Below are 6,913 nucleotides of genomic sequence, written 5' to 3' on the forward strand. Positions count from 1 at the left end.
TTATTTTTATTTTTTAAATTTATTGATCTATTATTATTTTTAGAGAGAGTCTCTCTCTTTCTCTCAGGCTGGGGTGCAGTGGTGCAGTCTTGGCTCACTGCAGCCTCTGCCTTCTAGGTTCAAGTGATTCTCCTACCTTAGTCCCCTGAGTAGCTGAGACTACAGGTGTATGCTGCCACAACTGGCTAATATTTGTATTTTTAGTAGAGACAAGCTTTCACCATGTTGCCCAGACTTGAGAGCTTCTTTTCTAGAGCTCCCTCAAAATTTGCTGAGATTCACTCTGACTAATCTACCCTTGAATCAGTTCGTCACTGTTAAGAGCAGAACACAATGTGCTGATTGGCTTAGATGGGGTCACACACGTTCCACCTCCGGATGGGGAGTTGTGAAGGCCCAACAAGACCACATGGGTAGGGTGTAGGGGAGAGATGAACTCTTCCAACCAAAATGTGTCTGTTATTGAAAGTGGATGCTAGAAAGGCAATCAATGAATATCCACGTCACCCCAAGTGATCATCTTGAAAATGTCCAGAAAGAACCAAGTGAAAAAAAACGTCCGGCTCAGGACCCATCCAGCCCCAGGAGTAGAAAAATGAAACCCATGATTTCTTGAAAATCTGGACTACGTTATGATAGGGCATCAGATGTTTACGAAGGCACTTCCAATTCAAGGAGCCGAGAGCAAACCCATTCATTCTCTTCAACAGAAGCCTTCTCAGGAAGTGAGTCCCCAAATTGCCCTTCCTCCATGCTTCGCCTAAATGGCCAGTCTTGCAACATCACTTCCCCATCATCCTTTAGCCTGATCTCACCTTCGTCTCCTTACCATCAGGCCTGCTTTGCTTGACCACAAGTTTCTCCATTGTGTTAAAGGAAATATCTGGCTTTCTGCTAGTATCAATTCGGAACGCATTCTGTGGTACAATAGAAAGCCCCACTGCATTGGTTTAAATAGCTAGGGGAGCACTCGTCTTTCACAGTAGGAACCTCCGAACAGAGAAAGTCAAGAGCTGATACGGTGACTCAACAATGCTATCAGGAACCCAGGCTGTTTATGTGTATCCAGTCCATAGTTCTCACCATTCAGATCTTCATTCTCAGGCATGTGCCTCATGGCTACAAGATGACTGCGACACTGTTAGCCTTATTTTCATGGTCCATTCAGAGAGAAGGGAGAAAAGCAAAGGATTTTTTTTTTTTTTTTTTTCTTAATGTCAGGACTTGACTTTTTACCTGGTAAGTGTTTTTTTTGTTTTTGTTTTTGCTTTTTTGAGACAGGTTCTCATGCTGTTGTCCAGGCAGGAGTGCAGTGGCATGATCATGGCTCACTGCAGCCTCAACCTCCCAGACTCAGGAAATACTCCCACCTTAAGCCTCCCGAGTAGCTCAGGCTACAGGCATGTGCCATCCATCACACCTGGCTAATTTTTGTATTTTTTGTAGAGACAGGGTTTTACTATGTTGGCCAAGCTAGTCTGGAACTCCTGTGCTCAAGCAATAGGCCTGCCTCAGCTTCCCAAAGTGCTGGGATTACAAGCATAAGTCACCACATCTGGCCTGGGAAGCGTTAAATGATAAAAAGTAAAATAAACATGCTAAATATTTTATTTCACTCATTAATTGGTAAGGGAATCAGTAAGATGTCAAAACCAGCTAAAAAAAACAACTTTAAAAACATGGGCCGGGCATGGTGGCTTATGCCTGTAATCTCAGCACTTTGGGAGGCCGAGGTGGGTGGATCACCTGAGGTCAGGAGTTCAAGACCAGCCTGGCCAATACGGTGAAACCCTGTCTCTACTAAAAATACAAAAAATTAGTTGGACGTGGTGGTGGGTGCCTGTAATCCCAGCTACTCGGGAGGCTGAGGCAGGAGAATCACTTGAACCCAGGAGGCCGAGATTGTGGTGAGCCAAGATAGCACCACTGCACTCCAGCCTGGGCAACAAGAGCGAAACTCCGTCTGAAAAAAAAAAAAAGTCTGTACACGTAGGTAATCATATTGATATACATGCATACATAAGCAATCAGGAATGCAGAGACGAATTTCCAAATAGCTGGAAAACTAGTAAATATGAACAAAGACTTAATCGATTGCAGCTCCTCTGGATGCAATTCATTTGCATTTCTATGGACAAGAACTGTTGCATTACTATCAGTTTTTTACAACTTTCAAAATTGTAAAATAGGGCCAGGTGTGGTGCCTCTCGCCTATAATCCCAGCATTTTGGGAGGCCAAGGTGGGCGGATCACCTGAGGTCAGGAGTTCAAAACCAGTCTGGCCAACATGATGAAACCCCATCTCTACTAAAAATACAAAAATTATACAGGTGTGGTGGTGCATGCCTGTAATCCCAGATACTCGGGTGGCTGAGGCAGGAGAATTGCTTGAACCCAGGAGGTGGAGGTTGCAGTGAACTGAGATGGCACCAGTGCACTCCAGCCTGGGTAACAGAGCGAGATTCCATCTCAGGAAAAAAAAAAAAAAAAAAAAAAAAATTGTAAAATAGCTCAAAGACAGTGAAAGATGGAGATGGCACTAAGGGGTGTGCTAGAAGGAGACCCAATACCCTTTTTTGCCCATTTCAAAATCTTTCTCAATGCTTCCTGATGAAAGGGATGCCCTTCTCAGGAACTTCTACCTATGGCTCCTTGACCAGACTGTGCTCTTTTGTTGCAAGGGAAGCTGGGAAATTGAACATCTTCTGCTGGCCACACTATATCAAGTAAAATGGAATTCTGTTAGTAAGGAAATTGGCCTCATCTATACACCCACTTGGTGTGTTAAGGGTGTTAGATTGTTTAATAATTTTTAGCATATGTGATTATGAGTCTTCCAGTAGTGCACATCTGTTGTTTTTGATATCTTAGTATCACTCTCTTTTCTGGTAACAGTATCTCAATTTTCCTCTGGGATGTATCCTCTCACCAGTCTCCAAACTCAGGTCCAAGCATGGACACTTGACTCAGGGCTTGATTAGTCAGGATGGTTAATTTAGGAATGGATATAACTCGAGCCAGGTTAATCAGATTCAACTTGGATTTTCATTGCACCAAAACTGCAACTTGCACTAGAAAATAGTAATACTTACGTCTGAAAGATATTTAATCGATCTACTTGGTGCACAAGTGGATTCCTGTATCCTTTGCAATAAGTCCACTGCCTCTCCAAGAGTCTGTGACCACTGGGATGTTTCTTTTTTTCATACATCATTCCTCCTTTTAGTACCTGAGAGCTGAAAGACTGTGGAGTGTGATAGGAAATGCAAATCTGGGCTTCAGTGCCAGCTGTGCAGGTAGTGTCCACCCAGAAAACAGAACCCCATCTCAGTATGGAAAGCAAATAATTTAAGGCAGGGAATTGGTTACACAAGAATGGAACTGTTGAAAAGCTAAACAAGAGGTGGTGAGACAATGCAGAGATTAGCAACAGCAGGAAGCCATCACCACCCTTAGGCTAGAGACTAGATCCAGGGAATGTGCTCTGTTTTAGGAGTCCAGGGACTGTGATCCTCTAACATTTCAGAGGGAGACCAAGTTACCACCAGAAATGCAGCTCAAGCTGTGAGAAGGGGTGGATGGTAAGGGGGCTACTGCCATGCCTGCCTCCCATTGGCTGACCATAGCTGGAAGCTAGGAACAAGGAAGCTTGAAACAGCAGTCTACAGAGGTCAGCAACCCTTTCCATACAACGTACAGTGGGAAAAGCATAATGAATGAAACTGAAGACATTGGGCTGTTACACAGGACTGGCTACCTGTCCATATTTCATCACATCCAAGATGCCATTGTTGGTAAGATGCACCATAATTTGTGCATTATTAAGAAAGAAAATTGCCATCAGCTAAATGATGACACCATGCTAAGATTCCATCCATTGCAATGCAACAACAAAGAAATGTTGAAATGTGGAAAATATGCACCTTAAGATTAATAAAAAACACTATTCGCTTTGTGATCTTAAGCACATGTGAACCTAATTCATTTCCCCTGTTGAGCCTTGATTTAGACATCTGGAAATTAGGGAGAGTTATACCTACTTTACAGGGTTTTTGTTTTGTTTTTGTTTCCTTTTTCTTTTTTTTTGAGATGGAGTCTTGCTCTGTCGCCGAGGCTGGAGTGCAGTGGCGCGATCTCGGCTCACTGCAAGCTCCGCCTCCTGGGTTTACGCCATTCTCCTGCCTCAGCCTCCTGAGTAGCTGGGACTACAGGTGCCCGCCACCATGCCCGGCTAATTTTTTGTATTTTTAGTAGAGACGGGGTTTCACCATGTTAGCCAGGTTGGTCTCAATCTCCTGACCTCGTGATCTGCCCACCTTGGCCTCCCAAAGTGCTGGGATTACAGGCATGAGCCACCACGCCTGGCCTTGTGTTTGTTGCTTTGTGAGACATGGTCTCATTCTGTTGTCCAGGCTGGAGTGCAGTGGCACCATCACACCTCACTGCAGCCTCGACCTTCTGGGCTCAAGTGATCCTCCCACCTCAGCTTCCTGAGTAGCCGTGTCCACAGGTTTGCACCACCACACTCAGCTGTTTTATTATTATTATTATTTGTAGGGATGCGTTCTCTCTGTGTTGCCTGGGCTGGTCTCAGACTTCTGGGCTCAAATCATCCCACCTCACCTCCCAAAGTGCTGGGATTACAAACATGAGACACTGCACCTGGCCCTTTGTAAGGATTAAATCAGCTAGCATGTCTAAGACTGTTAAACTTAGAATAGGAACTTTATCTCTTTTGTTCACTGCAGTATTCCTGGTGCCTAGCACAGTGCGTGGTACATAGTAGGAACCTAAGAAAATTTGGGGGGATGAATTCAGCTGGACTCTGTTCCTCTAAATGAGCATGGTTTCTGGCATATAGTGGGGAGTGGGTATCAATACATGGAAGGTATTATTATTAGAATCAAACATGCTTTGGTGGGGACAAGATCTTTTCTTCTTTCACTAGTGTGGTGTTGACTCTCTTGTGAGGGGGGATCTCCTCTTTTATTTAAGAAAGGTCTCAGTGGGGAGGCCACATGCGTGAATCTCTGGTGGAAAAGATTGTACCACATGGCTTAGTGCACACATAAATAAGTTGTAAACAGAAAAAGTGGTGGTAGTAGCAGTGGTGAATGATGTTGGCAGGGAAGGAGGGGAATAAATAAAATGGATGTGAGTGAAGGATGAAGCAAAACAGAAAAGAACAACATTCACGATCTACAGAGCATTTCTGGGGTCATCATTCCCTTAACTCTCACATCCCTGCAAGCGTTGTAGTGCTGTGGGAAGTCAGGGACCCTGAACGGAGGGACCAGCTGAAGCCGTGGCAGAAGAACATAAATTGTGAAGATTTCATGGACATTTATTAGTTCCCCAAATTAATATTTTTATAATTTCTTACACCTGTCTTTACTGTAATCTGTGAACATAAATTGTGAAGATTTCATGGACACTTATTACTTCCCCAATGAATATCCTTGTGATTTCCTATGCCTGTCTTTACTTTAATCTCTTAATCCCATCATCTTCTTTATAAGCTGAGGAGGATGAATGTCGCCTCAGGACCCTGTGATTGTGTCAACTGCACAAATTGTAGAGCATGTGTGTTTGAATATGAAATCTGGGCATCTTAAAAAAAGAACAAGATAACAGCAATGTTCAGGGAACAAGAGAGGTAACTTTGAACTGGCCGCCGGTGAGCTGGACAGAACAGAGCTATATTTCTCCTCTTTCATAAGCAAATAGGAGAAATATCGCTGAATTCTTTTTCTCAGCAAGGAACATCCCTGAGAAACAGAATGCGCCCTGAGGGTAGGCCTATGGTTGAAGCCGAAGGGATGAAATAAGCCCGGTCTCCTGTAGTGCTCCCAGGCTTATTAGGATGAGAAAATTCCCGCCTAATAAATTTTGGTCAGACAGGTTATCTGCTCTCAAACTCTGTTTCCTGATAAGATGTTATCAATGACAATGCCTACCGAAACTTCATTAGCAATTTTAATTTCACCTCATCTGGTGGTCCTGTGATCTCTCCCAGCCTCCATTTGCTTTGTGATATTTTATTACCTTGTTAAGTATGTGATCTCTGTGACCCACACCCTATTCGTGCACTCCCTCCCCTTTTAAAAATCGCTAATAAAAACTTGCTGGTTTTATGGCTCGGGGAACATCACAGATCCTGCCAACATGTGATGTCTCCCCCAGACACTCACCTTTAAATTTCTCTCTCTTGTGCTCTTTCCCTACCCAGCCGAGACACTTAGGAAATAGAAAAGAACCCACGTTAAACATCGGGAGTGGGTTCTCCCGATATTGCAGTGTTATTCCCATTTCACAAACGGGACTCAGGCTGAATAGGAAGGGATTTTCTCAAGATGAAACGAGACACAAAGTACGTGGTTAAGTCTACCAGGCTTCAGCCCCCTGAGAAAGTCTGAGATAGGGTAGATTAACTCCAATTTAGAACACCTATAAGGATAGGTAAACACAAAGGTGATAAAAAATTATTGTTAGGAAGTGAGACTGTGGGCAATGAAAGACACATAGATAGCATTGATATTATCTTTTCAAGAGTTTCCCCTGGGCTGGGTGCGGTGGCTCATGCCTATAATCTGATCACTTGGGAGGCTGAGGCTGGCGGATCACCTGAAGTCGGGAGATTGAGACCAGCCTGATCAACACGCAGAAACCCCGTCTCTATTAAAAATACAAAATTAGCCGGGCGTGGTGGCGCATGCCTGTAATCCTAACTACTCAGGAGGCTGAGGCAGGAGAATAGCTTGTGGTTCCAACTACTTGGAAGGTCGAGGCTGCAGTGAGCCATGTTTGTGCAACTGCACTCCATCCAGCCTAGGTGACAGTGAGACCCTGTCAACACATAAAGGATGAAGAAAGGAAGGGAGGGAGGGAGGGAGGGAGGGAGGAAGTAAGGTAA

This window comes from Chlorocebus sabaeus, chromosome 11, assembly GCF_047675955.1.
Source record: "Chlorocebus sabaeus isolate Y175 chromosome 11, mChlSab1.0.hap1, whole genome shotgun sequence".
Lineage (NCBI taxonomy): Eukaryota > Metazoa > Chordata > Mammalia > Primates > Cercopithecidae > Chlorocebus > Chlorocebus sabaeus.